At 37.0% G+C, this 15,721-nt stretch overlaps 1 non-coding gene across 1 annotated transcript; it reads right to left on the reverse strand.

The window, feature by feature from the left end:
- Positions 1 to 11,231: 11,231 nt before the first annotated feature.
- Positions 11,232 to 11,338, reverse strand: LOC117088802. The gene has a single exon (XR_004439334.1). It is a non-coding gene; the product is annotated as a U6 spliceosomal RNA (small nuclear RNA).
- Between the last annotated feature and the right edge of the window lie 4,383 nt (positions 11,339 to 15,721).

Here is a 15,721-nt window from a genome sequence, read left to right on the forward strand (position 1 = left end):
TTGTTGCCATTGCTTTTGGTGTTTTAGACATGAAGTCCTTGCCCATGCCTGTGTCCTGAATGGTACTACCTAGGTTTTCTTCTAGGGTTTTTATGGTTTTTGGTCTAACATTTAAGTCTCTAATCCATCTTGAATTAATTTTCGTATAAGGAGTAAGGAAAGGATCCAGTTTCAGCTTTCTCCTTATGCCTAGTCAATTTTCCCAGCACCATTTATTAAATAGAGAATCCTTTCCCCATTTCTTGTTTGTCTCAGGTTTGTCAAATATCAGATGGCTGTAGATGTGTGGTTTTATTTCCGAGGACTCTGTTCTGTTCCATTGGTCTATATCTCTGTTTTGGTACCAGTACCATGCTGTTTTGGTTACTGTAGCCTTGTAGTATAGTTTGAAGTCAGGTAGCGTGACGCCTCCAGCTTTGTTCTTTTGACTTAGGATTGTCTTGGCAATGTGGGCTCTTTTTTGGTTCCATATGAACTTTAAAGCAGTTTTTCCCAATTCTGTGAAGAAACTCATTGGTAGCTTGATGGGGATGGCATTGAATCTATAAATAACCTTGGGCAGTATGGCCATTTTCACGATATTGATTCTTCCTATCCATGAACATGGTATGTTCTTCCATGTGTTTGTGTCGTCTTTTATTTCACTGAGCAGTGGTTTGTAGTTCTCCTTGAAGAGGTCCTTTACATCCCTTGTAAGTTGGATTCCTAGGTATTTTATTCTCTTTGAAGCAATTGTGAATGGAAGTTCATTCCTGATTTGGCTCTCTGTTTGTCTGTTACTGGTGTATAAGAATGCTTGTGATTTTTGCACATTAATTTTGTATCCTGAGACTTTGCTGAAGTTGCTTATCAGCTTAAGGAGATTCTGGGCTGAGACAATGGAGTTTTCTAAATATACAATCATGTCATCTGCAAACAGGGACAATGTGACTTCTTCTTTTCCTAACTGAATACCCTTGATTTCTTTCTCTTGCCTGATTGCCCTAGCCAGAACTTCCAAGACTATGTTGAATAGGAGTGGTGAGAGAGGGCATCCCTGTCTTGTGCCAGATTTCAAAGGGAATTTTTCCAGTTTTTGCCCCTTCAGTATGATATTGGCTGTGGGTTTGTCATAAATAGCTCTTATTATTTTGAGATACATTCCATCCATACCGAATTTATTGAGCGTTTTTAGCATGAAGGGCTGTTGAATTTTGTCAAAGGCCTTTTCTGCATCTATTGAGATAATCATGTGGTTCTTGTCTTTGGTTCTGTTTATATGCCGGATTACGTTTATTGATTTGCGAATGTTGAACCAGCCTTGCATCCCAGGGATGAAGCCCACTTGATCATGGTGGATAAGCTTTTTGATGTGCTGCTGAATCCGGTTTGCCAGTGTTTTATTGAGGATTTTTGCATCGATGTTCATCAGGGATATTGGTCTAAAATTCTCTTTTTTTGTTGTGTCTCTGCCAGGCTTTGGTATCAGGATGATGTTGGCCTCATAAAATGAGTTAGGGAGGATTCCCTCTTTTTCTATTGAATGGAATAGTTTCAGAAGGAATGGTACCAGCTCCTCCTTGTACCTCTGGTAGAATTCAGCTGTGAATCCATCTAGTCCTGGACTTTTTTTGTTTGGTAGGCTATTAATTATTGCCTCAATTTCAGAGCCTGCTATTGGTCTATTCAGGGATTCAACTTCTTCCTGGTTTAGTCTTGGAAGAGTGTAAGTGTCCAGGAAATTATCCATTTCTTCTAGATTTTCTAGTTGATTTGCGTAGAGGTGTTTATAGTATTCTCTGATGGTAGTTTGTATTTCTGTGGGGTCCGTGGTGATATCCCCTTTATCATTTTTTATTGCGTCTATTTGATTCTTCTCTCTTCTTTATTAGTCTTGCTAGCGGTCTATCAGTTTTGTTGATCTTTTCAGAAAGCCAACTCCTGGATTCATTGATTTTTTGGAAGGTTTTTTGTGTCTCTATCTCCTTCAGTTCTGCTCTGATCTTAGTTATTTCTTGCCTTCTGCTAGCTTTTGAATGTATTTGCTCTTGCTTCTCTAGTTGTTTTAATTGTGATGTTCGAGTGTCAATTTTAGATCTTTCCAGCTTTCTCTTGTGGGCACTGAGAATGCACTCCTTTTTGTTTTACAAGGCAATATGGAGATGTGATCATTCCTCTTCCTACAAGTATTAGCCTAATATTAAACTTATGTTCTGTTTCTGGTATTATGTGTCTATGACTTTCTAGGTGTCCAACATTTAAATTCAATGCTCAATCATCAAAATCAAAGATATTTTATATAATCAATTTCAAGGATATTTTATATGGCAATTAAACACTACACATGTAGTTTCAACAGTATACAGACTCCACCGAAGATATGACAACGTTGTTAGTGATGACGAAGTTTGCGCATGTGTAGGCAATGTCAGTTATGCATTGATGGCTATCTAAATGACACTTAAGTATAAGACATATACCTTGATATTTAAATGTGAAAAAATTTATTTTAAGTCTATGAAATGTGGTTCATGCCAGGTAGGAATATTGTTTTCTATATAGTGATGGGTGAATCAGCCAAGTTACTGTCTCCATAGAGCTTACATTCTAGTGTGTATAGGCCAATATGAAATAAGCTCAAAATAAATAAGACAGTTCTTACCCATGGTATATACTAAGAAGTAAAGAAAGAGCAAAGCAGTAGGAGGTCAAAGGGGTAGGGTTAACGTGCTATTAATTGCACTCTCAGTGAAGGCCTTTCTGAGGATGTCATGAGTGAGATGAATGACACTGAGACCTGAATAGGGAGAGGAAGCCATGGGGGATGATATTGGGGAAGTGCATTTGAAGCAGAGGGAGCAACAAGTAGAAGGGCTCTTAATCAGGCATGAGCTTGGTGCTGGAGAAACATAAAGAAAATCAGCATGACTGGAGTTCAGTGAGTTAGAATGGTAGCAGGTGAAGGTGGAGAAGCAGGTTGTGAGGCTGTTTTTGCTTTAGTTTCTCTAAAATTGAACTAGAAGATTAAGTATTCTTTTAGGAAAACACATTAGACACATTACTGCACATGGGTGTGTTTCATTTCAACCCTGTGTGGGGACTGAAAGCAGAAGGAAATAAGCCGAGCCTCCCAGGGTGCTTAGCATCTGTACTACATGCAATTTAGCACTTGGATATATGTCTCCACGTGTTACTTGCAAATTGTATAATCAGTTTTAGCCTTGTCACTCTTAGGGGAAAGGGCCATGTTATATTGGTTCAATTAGTACGATATGGCTTCTCAAGGGATAGTTATGGCTGGGGGAGGCAGGGGGTAGAAGAGGGTTGATGCAAAATCAGCGTGTTTCCTGGCAATTATATTAACCGGTTAGCACTTAAAAGGACTATAATTGGAACATCTTTCTGGAGGGCAATCTTGAAATACGTATCAACCAATCTAAGTTTTTTTTAATGCTTTTATGTTGAAAAGTATATGAAAGAAATGATCAGGGCAAAGATGCTTCAACAGGGATGTTCATTGAACTGCTTTTTTTTTAATAGCAAAAAGTTGTCAGCAATGTAATGCTGGAAAACAGTTACTATAAAATATTATTTAGTATTAAATTTGTGATGTAGATTTATACTTTTTGGCATAAATGATGTCTAAAATATTTTAAACGTAAAATATGGGCAGACGTAGAGTATAATTCCACCTTTGAGAAACAATAAGTTTCTGTATGTAAGAAAAGAAAAAGAAAAAATACCTGTCCATCTACAAATATCAGAACAGCAGTTATTCTTTGTATTGGGGTTATACATAGGCTCCCTTTTATCTTTACAGATGTTTATATTGTCTGAGCATTTTACAATGAATATACATTTTTTACATAAGATTATTAGAGAAAAAGCCTATTTCTGTGTTGAAAAATAACAACAAGGCAAGCTGCTTGTTGAGCAGGAGTTGAGTTAAAGGGTAAAACAGTGTATGCGGTAATGTCAAGAACACACTTGGGATACATTCAGAAGAAAGTGGCTCTGGCATTACACTTGACACATAATAGATAACAAATGGTGAGTGGTTGTTATGGGTTGAACTGTGTCCCCCACAAAATCCGTATGTTGAAGTCCCAACCCATAGTATCTCAGAATGTAACCACAGTTGGAAATAGCGGATGCCGAGCGCACATCGCGTACAGCTTGCTGGCAGTGTTGACTGAGAGTCTAGAAGGGCTGGACTTGTGAAAGGGTGACTTTGGCTAGGGATTTACTACCTCTGTCCTTGGAAAAGAAAAATCTTAAAAAGAAACGGCTAGTGCGAAGTCCACATTCTTACTATATGCGTGTAAAATGTCCAGGTTGCTACAAGATTACCATGGTTTTCAACCATGCTCAGAGAGTGGTTCTTGGAGTAGGTTGTTTAACAGTGTTGTGCCAGCCTACAGGAGGAAAGGCCAGCCTCACAGAAGGTTAAGTTCTGTAATTCGAATTAATCTACCAAGATAATGTAATTACATTTGGTTTTGTAAGGTATACAACAGTGGTCTCCTATTTTGATGTCAGATTTTCAATAAAGTTTTAGTTATGGGCAAAAAAAAAAAAAAAATCATCTTTACAGAGGCAATTAACTTAAAATGAGGCAGGTAGGGTGGGTCCTGCTTCTAGTACAGATGTGTACAAAAGGAGGAAAGTCCATGTGAGGACCCAGTGAGAGGGCAGCCATCTGCAAGCCAAGGAGAGAGGCCTCAGGAGAATCCAAACCTACTGACACCTGGATCTTGGACTCGTAGCCTTCAGAACTGTGAGACAGTGAATTTCTGTTGTTTAAGCCACCCAATTTGTGTTATTCTGTATGGCAGCTGTAACAGACTCATACAGTGGTCAAAAAATGATGGCTGCTGTTATTAAGAAGAGTTATTCAGCACTAGGCACTGCACTGAGGACTTTACATGCAGTATCTTATTTCTTCATCACATGATCTTGTGATTTAGATTCTATGATTCATGCATGTTTTGCCAAAAAAAAGTAACTGAGGCCTAAGGGTCTTAAATAATTCATCACATAGCTAGCAATGTGGCAGAGCTTGGTTTTGAATGTCGGTTGTCTGATGCTGTAACTTCTGCTCTTAGACGCTGCGCTAATATTAGTACGACTTTGTGACGGTGCACAAAGTTAGGATCCAAGAAAGTTAACATGGCAACACCAATAAAACGGCACATTATTTCACTCTAGGTAATAAATGTATACAATATTTATATATTTTTTGTTGAATTGAAAAACCCTTCCTCTTTATTACAAGGTAAAGAGATTTCATGATATTTTGTTTGATTTTGAACCACTAGGGGTATAATCCCATATAACTCAGTGGGAAGAGTAGTTGAGTACTGGAACTGGGACCAGGTCTCTTGGAAACTAAACAGAGACAAAGAACAAATAAAGGAAGCAGTCATTTGGAATTTGAAACCCTTAAATATTCAGTGCTCCATGACAGTTTGCTTTTCTATTAACTTGGGGATGCTCTGTCATAAACTCTTCAAGTCAATCTTCTGAGGAAGGTCTTACCATCAGTGAAGAAACTTAGGTTCTGAGAGATGAAGCAACTTTTCTGAACTCACAGTTCCGGTCAGTGTTCTTTAGCTCCAAAGTCAGACTGGCAGTGCAGACATACGTCTTCTTGCTCCCTGGCCATACTTGAAGAGGACGGCCATGCTTACCCAGGGAATTAACCCTTTCTCTGTTACCATTAATTTATGCTTATTTCTTGTTCACTCTTTAGAAGATATTCTGTATTTGACTGTATAGAGGAAAGTCTGAGTCCCTAACCCCTCAAAACTTTGAACTGCAGATAATTGAAACTTAGAAAGTTTACTTTCCAGAAATAACTTACTGGAGACTAATTTGGAGAAAATAGGAAATCCCACTTGTAATTCAAGATCTTAATAATGCCGATATTTAATCATTTAGTGAATGCTTGCAATGTGCCAGGAACCATGAAATGCACTTTCCCATTAAACATGAGGCATGTATTTCTCCAGCTTCTGAGAGGGTTGGCTGCTAACAGCTCAGAGCTGAGCCTCTCTCTAGAAATTTCCTTTAATCAAATGGGTGGCCCTTATCCAATGACTAGTTGATTAGGATACAAAAGAAACAGTATAGCTCTAGAGGAGTCATGCAGAGATCCCCCTAGAGTTGGCTGGGGCTTCTCTATGGGTTATCTTCTCCCTCTGTCTGATCCTCGTTCCTCTAACTGCTTTCTAATACACCTCCTGCACTTGAATCTCCACCTTAAAGTCTCGTTCCTAGCAAACCTGATATAAATCAGAAGCCAAATAAAATTTCATCCCTCCCTCCCTCCCTCGCTCCCTCCCTCCCTCCCTTGACTTATTTACCAGATACTATTAAATGCCTGTAATTTGCCAGGCAATATTCAAGGCCTTGAGGGTATAGTGGAATTTCTGCAATTCCTGAAAGCAAGATCTCTATTCTCACAGAGTTCCTTACTGTTTCTATGTTTAAAGTGCTTTAGGCTAGTAGCACCATATCATTATTAAATGTTCTATAGTTATCTTTTAATTAAATGATAAAAAAATTACCCTAGTCAATATAAATCCTGATTTGGGTTACATCATCTTCCACCAGAATTACTAAATAGGATCTTCCCAGGTGTTTCCTAACTAAAATCCCTTCATCTCAGTCTGCCCTGACTTTTCTCTTCTTCAAGAGCATGTCTGATAATTTAAAGCATTCTCCTTAGCTACCTGATAGGATGCAGTTTTCATAGTGTGGCAAGCAGGCTCTTTAAAAACTGGTTCCATTCAGTTTTTTCAGCTTAAACTCTGATTACTGGACTACTATAACCCAATTTCTTTCCATTAGACCCCACTGATACTCTTTTCCTTCTCTGTATAGAATAATTGCTATGATCATGTTATTTTCTGTTCTTGAGACTTTCTACGTTATTTTCTTTCTGAAAGGCCACTCTGTCTCCCAGGTCATCTGCAGTGCTTCCATCAATATTTCTACTTACTAATCTTCTGGTTTGAATATCACCTTTTAAGTTTTTATTGTTAGCTATCCTCCAAATATCAATTGAACACAGTAGGACCATTTCTTTCTCTTCCATTCTCCCATGATACTTTGTGTAGCCATCCTTTGTACGTGTTACCAATTTTCATTGCAGCTACTTGTTTGTGTCCTTCTCCCTTAATCAACTGTTACATCCTTGAGTGCAATGACTATGTCTTGTTAATTTTTTTTTTTTTTTACAGTCGGAGTCTTGCTCTGTCACCCAGGCTGGAGTGCAGTGGCGCCATCTCAGCTCACTGCAACCTCCGCCTCCCAGGTTTAAGCAATTATCTTGCCTCAACCTCTTGAGTAGCTGGGATTACAGGCACGTGCCACCATGCCTGGCTTATTTTTGTATTCTTAGTAGAGATGGGGTTTCACCATGTTAGCCAGACTGGTCTTGAATTCTTGACCTCGTGATCCACCTGCTTTGGCCTCCCAAAGTGCTGAGATTACAGGCGTGAGCCACCATGCCCGGCATTAATTTTTATATCTGTAGGACTTTACAATGTGTATACAGCAAAAACTAGATATATTGCAGTTGAATGCATTTCTCATTCATCCAATTCACTACTGGAGATACAAAATTAGCATTTCATTCCACTGGATTTCCTTTAAACAATGAAAGTAATATTTTCATATTAGTTCCTTTAGGGTAAATTTCAACTGAGGAGAAATGGATACATGTTGTTTTAGCTCTTTTCCTTTATTTAAATGATATATTTCTTTGTTTTGGCTGCTATTTACCATTGTCTTGTTGCAGTGACTTAGTTCATAATGCAAATCTCTTCAGTCAATAGATACGCTTGAAATAGCTAGCTTGTGGTATGCTGTTTGAATAATTTTTCATCATTCAACCTTCCATCTGCATACCAAGTACTGTGGAACGGATGTGGGGGCTTCTGTTCGGAGAGGGGAATGACAGGAGGAGAAAAATTGTAATGAAGATAAGGAAAAGGAAAATCTGGAAATGTTTTCCAGTTGGGCAGTGGCAATCATGGGTACCATAAGTAGTAACAGTTTAATTTTTAAGGATGGTTGTTTTCCCTGAAGACCTGCAGATATACAGTAGGTACTGACTGGTATGTAAAAGTAGAAATGGTATTAGCTTTATCCCTTCACTCCTCCACTTCTACTTCCCCTTTCACTCATAATTAGGCACCTTGTGGATCATTAAATCTATTGCAATCCCCGTCTCCCCACATTGCATCTGCCTCTCCATGTCCTCCCCTACATCATGCCCCTGAAATGCTCCTGTTTAGTCTCCTCTTCCATCAACCTTCCAAGACTCCCCTACCAAATCAGAGCCATTTGTTTTTTTCTTTTGTAATCTCATGTTAGTTTGTCTGTCCCAATATTTTTATTCAGGTAACAACGTTTAATTATTTGTTCATATGCCTGTCTCTCCTTTACAATCATTAGCTCCAAAGAGAGGATGTCTTACCTTGGCATTCTTAGCAGTTTCTTAGTGAATGGAATAGAACAGTTGCTAGATATATATGTACTGAATAAATGATTAAATGATTCAGAAGAAATACTTATTGAGGGGTTTTTTACATATTACCTAACACAACTCTTCTAAAATGTCCAACCATTTCAATGATAATTAGTCTCATTGAAGAATATTTTGAAAAGATTAGTACATGGAAAAAGCACATTATAATTAGAAATACAATATATGTTTTTCTGTTTGTTTCTCTTCTGCCTAGAAATAAAAGCGTTTTTATAATTTAAGCCAGAAAACTTTATTTTTGGGTATAAGAGGATATCATTAGATGTGGCATAAGCCTTTTCATATGTTGAACATTTCAGAAACTAGAGCTTATATATTACTTAAAATGTCAATGATGGAAACCTTATGGAATCTAATTCTTCACAGAAATAAATGGTCCAAGTGTGCACAGTAGTCAGAATGTGAGGATTGCTTCAGATAGTATGTATTATGTGATATAAATATATATTATATTTTGTTTATATTTAATGAGTTTTGTGATTGGTCATTATTGTCCCACCATGTCCATTACTTTCTTTAAAAATATTGAGCAATGGCTAATTTAACCTTGTATATACCTGCTCATTCTAAAATGTTTCTCTGTATATTTTTCAGTATTATGAGTTTGCTATTTTGTTGAGGAAAGAACGTGTTGGTCAAACTTTTAAATAATCTACTTTTCGGTATTATGAGTTTTTTATTTTGAGGAGGAAAGAATGTGATGGTCAAACTTTTAAATAATCTCCCCCCTGAACCATTTGCGAAATACAAAATGTATGTCAGTGGCCCATATCAGCTATAAATGTTGAATGATATGGGTAAATTAACTTTCCCTTAAACACATGTTCTGTACTCACCAGTTGTACTATTTACAATTCAGTTTCCAGACTAGCTTCTTCTGAAGTGGAAAACCATTTCTGTCTAATATCTTTCATTGACTTTAAAAACAGAACTTTCTGAATATTTTAATGGTGGCTTTGAAGAGTAGGGTCTGGTTATTGAAACAGAAATCCCCTAGAAATCACCAGAACATAGGGCACTGAAACTGGAAGAAATGTAATTCTGATGTATGGTTGTACTTGAGGCAAGCTGAACTCAAGAGGTGCTTAGGGAATTGAAAACCAAAATGTTCTGTCGTTAGTACTCAGTCAGGGTTAATGGAAGGAAAAGTATCAGAGTCCCAGCTAAGGCACCTGATCCCTAAGGTCTGCTCTAGGTTACAATGTCATCTGCTCTGGTCTCTTAGGAGGTATGCAATTGACAAGGTGATAAGAAGCAAACTGGAGAGAGAAAGAAGCTGTAGACTAAGAAACAGCACAGACAAGCTGGTTTGGCTCACATGCAATACTCCATCTTGAAAATATCACGATACTACCACTGGCGTGTGTGTGTATGTGTGTGAGTGAGAGAGTGAGATTATGTATTTACGATTTTGTTTTCCCAATAGACGGTTAATTCTTAGAGGGTCACCTTTTGTATCTTTAGTAACAAGGACAGTGGGACACACATCTCCCTACTCCCCAGCACCTCCCAAACGTGCAAATATGTAGGAAAAGAATGAGTTTCTTGCCTTTAATCCTACATTGATTTGACAGGTACTCAACTAATTATTGCAGAAGAAATGCAAGGAGGGAGGAAGGAAGGAAACTTTATTCTGAATTTTGACTTTTCCATTAATCTTGACTTAATCTTGCCTTTTTGTTGGGAAAGTCAATTCTTGTATCTGAGATTCTTCATCTGCAAAATGGTTAGGCAAGGCAGATCCATTTCATAAACATTTTCCAGAATTAATATTTCATCGTTCCATTGAAATCCGTAAGTATGAAAAGAAATAAAATTATAAAATGAATTTGCTGGCGAAGTACTTTATCCAATCCAATGTTGAGGAAGTAAATGGTACCAATATCTGCTGCCATTTTCAAACTTACTTATGATCAGCCTTTATTGAAACACATGGGCTGCCCTGCAGCTCATGTCACTGGACTGTCAGAGGGGCGTGAAACTGAGGAGGACCATTCAGAGAAAGTTACTTCTTTAGTTTCAAAGAAAACTCAAATGATGTCCAGCCTAGGTACCTTCCTTTTCAACAATGCCAACACTTTTTAGGGGATAACAAACTTCTTATGGAGGGCTTTCAGAATCACAGAGAATAGTCATGTGACACAGGGCAAACTTTTAAGAACAGGGTCTGGTTTTAATATTTCTGAAAAAATGTGTAAAATTTGTATAAGCTGTAGGAACTGTACAGAAGCTGAGAATATTGATGATAATGATGATGATTATTATAGATGTTCTTTATTATAATTACTTCATCTTTTTAAAAATTATACTTTAAGTTCTAGGGTACATGTGCACAATGTGCATGTTTGTTACATATGGATACATGTGCCATGTTGGTGTGCTGCACCCATCAACTCGTCAGCACCCATCAACTTGTCATTTACATCAGGTATAACTCTCAATGCCATGGCTCCCCCATCCCCGCTCCCCACAATGGACCCCGGTGTGTGATATTCCCCTTCCCGTGTCCAAGTGATCTCAGTGTTCAATTCCCACCTATGAGTGAGAGAGAACATGCGGTGTTTGGTTTTCTGTTCTTGTGATAGTTTGCTGAGAATGCTGGTTTCCAGCTGCATCGATGTCCCTACAAAGGACACGAACTCATCCTTTTTTATGACTGCATAGTATTCCATGGTGTATATGTTCCACATTTTCTTAAAAAAATATGGAATGCTTCACGAATTTGGATGTCATCCATGTGCAGAGGCCATGCTAATCTTCTCTGTATCGTTCCAATTTTAGTATATGTGCTGCTGAAGTGAGCACAATTACTTCATCTTTTAAGTGGAGATGCCCAACCCATTATCATTATTCTCTGACAGAAGCTCATAAAAAATGTTACTAATGCATTATTAATACATTTTAAAATCTTGTGATAAACTCAGTTTCATGTAGGAAGAGATGATGGTAAAGTAGATAGCACAGGAATTTTGGGATCATATGTACATATGAAATAAACACCAACTCAGTCTTTTAGTATATATGAAATGTTGGTAAATCAATAAACATCTCTGTCCCTGTGTTTGTTAATACAAATAAGAAAAAAAGTAACACACACACAATGTAAATATCTCTGAACCTCAGTTTTCTCTGTGTAAGTTGGTCTTTCTATTTCAATATCAGTGCATTTTGGAGGATTGACCAAGAAAACACATGGTCACCTTCTAATAGAGTGTTGAGAACAAAGGAGACATTTGGTTTTTCAGCCCAAATTTATTGAAATACCCGTTATTTCCCAACAATAAATTTAAAAATCACAATCTATATCTTTATGAATATTACTGTTTAGTTAATTCCTTTAAACTTCCCACATTTCTGAATTAACAAGAACATATACTCAAGGGAATATGTATTAGGCTGGTGAATATTGACAAGGGTAGCATGGACTTGTCAGTTAAGAACAATGGTCTCTGTTCTAGGGTACAGGCAAAAAAAAAAAAAAAAAAAAAAAACCCAACGGCAAGAAAGAACCCAATGCCAAAAGGGGCCGACACGATTGAAGAGCAGCCTTCATATTTTGATGGCAATAATTGTATTTGAAAATAACAAAAGTTAATTATTTGAATATAGTCTGTTATTAGACTTAGTTGTTTAAAAATAGCAAGCATTCCCTAAAAATCTCTGTAGCTTTTTCATGCCTTGTTTGAAGCCTTAAGTCCGGAAGGAACCCAGCACTTGTTGAGCATCTTAATGTTGTATTTGTTCATTTAACTGTCTCAACAAACTTATTTGAAAGTAGCATTTGTAAGCATCCCCATTGTATAGATGAGGAAATTTGAGAAATTAAAAAATTTTCTCAGGGTCAAACATTTAATAAATATCTCACATGGAATTGAACTCAGATCTATTAGGTTGGTGCAATAACTTTTGCACCAACCAATCTAATAATTGGCCTAAAAAAGTTATCCCACTGCACTTTGTTAAAAAATATCAAAGAAGAAAGGCAAAAAAATAAGTGGAATAAAATATTTGAGGGATGGAGTGAAGAAGAGAGAAATTCCTTGTACCTTTAGGATGACAATATGCACAATTTATCTTCTCAAATATTGCATATAAATAATGGCGAACAAGTTGTCTGTCAAATAATAATGAACTCACAAATCAAAAATTTTTCACCAGCTGCTGAGTAAAATGATCACTTGGTCACTGCTCATTTAAGTTGTCGTATTTTTGTTTACTTGAATTTATTTTTTCTCTAAATTATTTTCGGAGTTGACATTCTGTTATTTGCACAAAGTATCTCAGTAGATCTTTGGCATTTTCCTTAGTATTGACAATAGTTTATGTAATTATGTGTAGGTGTTTCTGGATGCTTTGAAAACTGATTTGAATGGCTAATTTAGCCACATAAAGGATGAGAAAGTTTCTGTGTCATGATTACATAAGTGTGAGTGTGTGTTTTCTCAACTGTTTAATTCTATCATGAATAAAATGACAGGGGCCTCTCTTAAGGCCTATAAATTGTCTATCAAAATAAGAGACAAGTGAAATGTAAAGAAGGTAAAGAATATAGCTCAAGCAGGGAGGAGAGGGAGAGCACCAGGACAAATAACTAATACATGTGGGGCTTAATACCTAGGTGACCGCTCGATAGGTGCAGCAAGCCACCATGCCACATGTTTACCCAGGCAACAAACCTGCCCGTTCTGCACATGTATCCTGGAACTTAAAGTTAAAAAAAAAAAAAAAAAAAAAAAAAATATATATATATATATAACTCAAGACTGCTCTCTTCATTCAGGAAAGGAAGGATGGGAAAATATTGTAGGAATTCTGTCTTCTTGGAGATAGGAAATTGTCTGGAGATACAGTGGTAGAAATCTCTAGGAATACAGCTTCCTAGAAATTCTTCCTTCCTTGCAGATTTCTGGCACAAGTAAGGCATACAAATACGCTATTACTGGTTGGAGATTTAGTCCCAATCGCACATTTCAAATTCCCTTGGAGGACTCTTTTTACCTGGAGAAGTTGTATCTCCATATCACACTATAGCTAAAACACATATCACAGCTCTTGTCACTCAAGTATGAGCAGGCCCAAGAGAGGAAAGGGGAAAAGCAGTTCTAAATGTGGTGGTTTAAACATGACTTAGGTGACTCTCAGTATCCCCATTGTAATTAGCCACATGTGTTAAAAGAGAGTACTCAGTGGTATGCTTGATATTTTCACTGCTGTGAAATCTCCAGCCTCTTAATCTGTGACACGTTAAACTGTTCTAGAGTTTGAGCAGTTCAGATAAGCATCCTTCTTTAAAATGTAGGAAAGAGGAATGGGACCAAGAAGAGCCTAGTGCTTCTTTTAAAGCTTTTATATCTTACAAGATTTTTGTTAGGAGAAAATACGGTAGGTGAACGAGTGCATATTAAACAGCCCACTGTATGGCATTTGTGACACCTTGTAAATAAATTGTTATTAAAACTCCTAGCCTGTTATTTGCCTAATTATAATTATTCCTTAAATATAAAGTACATAATACGAGACTAACAGAATAAATAAGCCAGCCAGAATTTTCATTAATCTCATGATGTTGCTACATTATAGGAGAAATTATAGCATATAAATTAAAAAAATAAGATGTTAAAATATATAAATAAGAATATATGGTATTAATGTTCTTAATATTAAGTATTCAGCAAATATCCTAAAACTCAATGCTATTGTTCTTGTTTAGATACATCTGTTCACTTAGAAATCCATGGGATCTGATGTAGTTTGGATATTTGCTCCACCTAAATCTCATGTTGAAATGTAATTCCCAGTGTTGGAGGTGGGGTCTGGTAGGAGGTGATTGGCTCATGGGGGAGGGTCTCTCATAAATGTCTTAACACCATCCCTTTGATGCTTTCCTCCCAGCAGTGATTAAGTTCACATGAGATTTAGCTGTTTAAAAGTGTGTGGCACCTCCCACCTCCTCTTGCTCCTGTTTCCATGTGACCTGCCTGCTCTCACTTTGCCTTCTGCCCTAATTGTAAGCTTCCTGAAGCCTCCCCAGAAGCCAAGCAGACATCGCCACTATGCTTCCTGCAAAGCTTGTGGAACTGTAAGCCAATTAGATATCTTTTCTTTATAAATTACCCAGCCTCAGGTATTTCTTTATAGCAACGCATGAGCAGCCAAACACAGGAACCAACTCTCCCATAACGTTGCCTCAATTAGAACATAGCTGCCTCACTTGTGTTCTCCATCAAAGCTAGATCCAGCTTAGATGCAGTGTTTCAGGCAGTGGCTCCTATGTACAAAACTACATACAGTTGTTCCTCCATAGCCATGGGTTCCATATACATGCATTCAACAAACTATGGATCTAAAATATTTGAGGGAAAAAACGGTGCTAAATTTCTACAGACATTTTTTTCTTGTCATTATTCCCTAAACAGTACAATATAATGCAATTTTCATAGCATTTCCATTATATTATGTATTATAAGTAATCTAGAGATGATTAAAAGTATACAGGGGGATGTGCATGGGTTATATGCAAATACTATGTCATTTTATAGCAGAGACTTGAGCATCTGCAGATTTTGGTATTTGCAAGGATCTTGGAACCAATCCTCCGTGGACACTGTGGGATGATTGCATCTTTCTTTCTGTCTATTCTGTTTCCCATGAAACTGTGTTGAGAACCAAACCAGTGATCAAAATCACTTGTAAATAACATTTCCTTAATTATTCAGAGATTTTTGGTAAAATCTGAGTTTTTGTCAGTCATTCAAAAAACGCTCTAAAACTGCCCAAACTATCTTTTTTTTTTTTTTTTTTATAACTTTTTAAGAATGGATGCATTTAAGTCTAGTAGCTAAGGCTTAATCTCTTCATTTTCTTGTTATAATCAATTTAGGCTATTTATCTGCTGAAGTAAAATAAAAACATAAACTAACTCAGAAATTAAAGACAGGCTTGTGTTGCTCATCCTCCATTGGCCATGTCTTTAAATATTTTAAATTTGTGCGAGTAATCATGGTTGTCTTCATAGTGAAGTGATCCACATTTGCTTAAGCATTAAATCACACATGAATTTTTTTTCCTGTGCTATCCCCTCTTGCTTCAAATTTCTGTGATTTGTATTGAACTTGTGTCATGTATGTCACTTGTACGATCCTATAATTTTCCTTTTTATTTGTTCACTCATCATTGTTGGCCTAAGAG

Source organism: Trachypithecus francoisi, unplaced genomic scaffold, assembly GCF_009764315.1.
Source record: "Trachypithecus francoisi isolate TF-2019V2 unplaced genomic scaffold, Tfra_2.0 Lachesis_group10, whole genome shotgun sequence".
Taxonomy (NCBI): Eukaryota; Metazoa; Chordata; class Mammalia; order Primates; family Cercopithecidae; genus Trachypithecus; species Trachypithecus francoisi.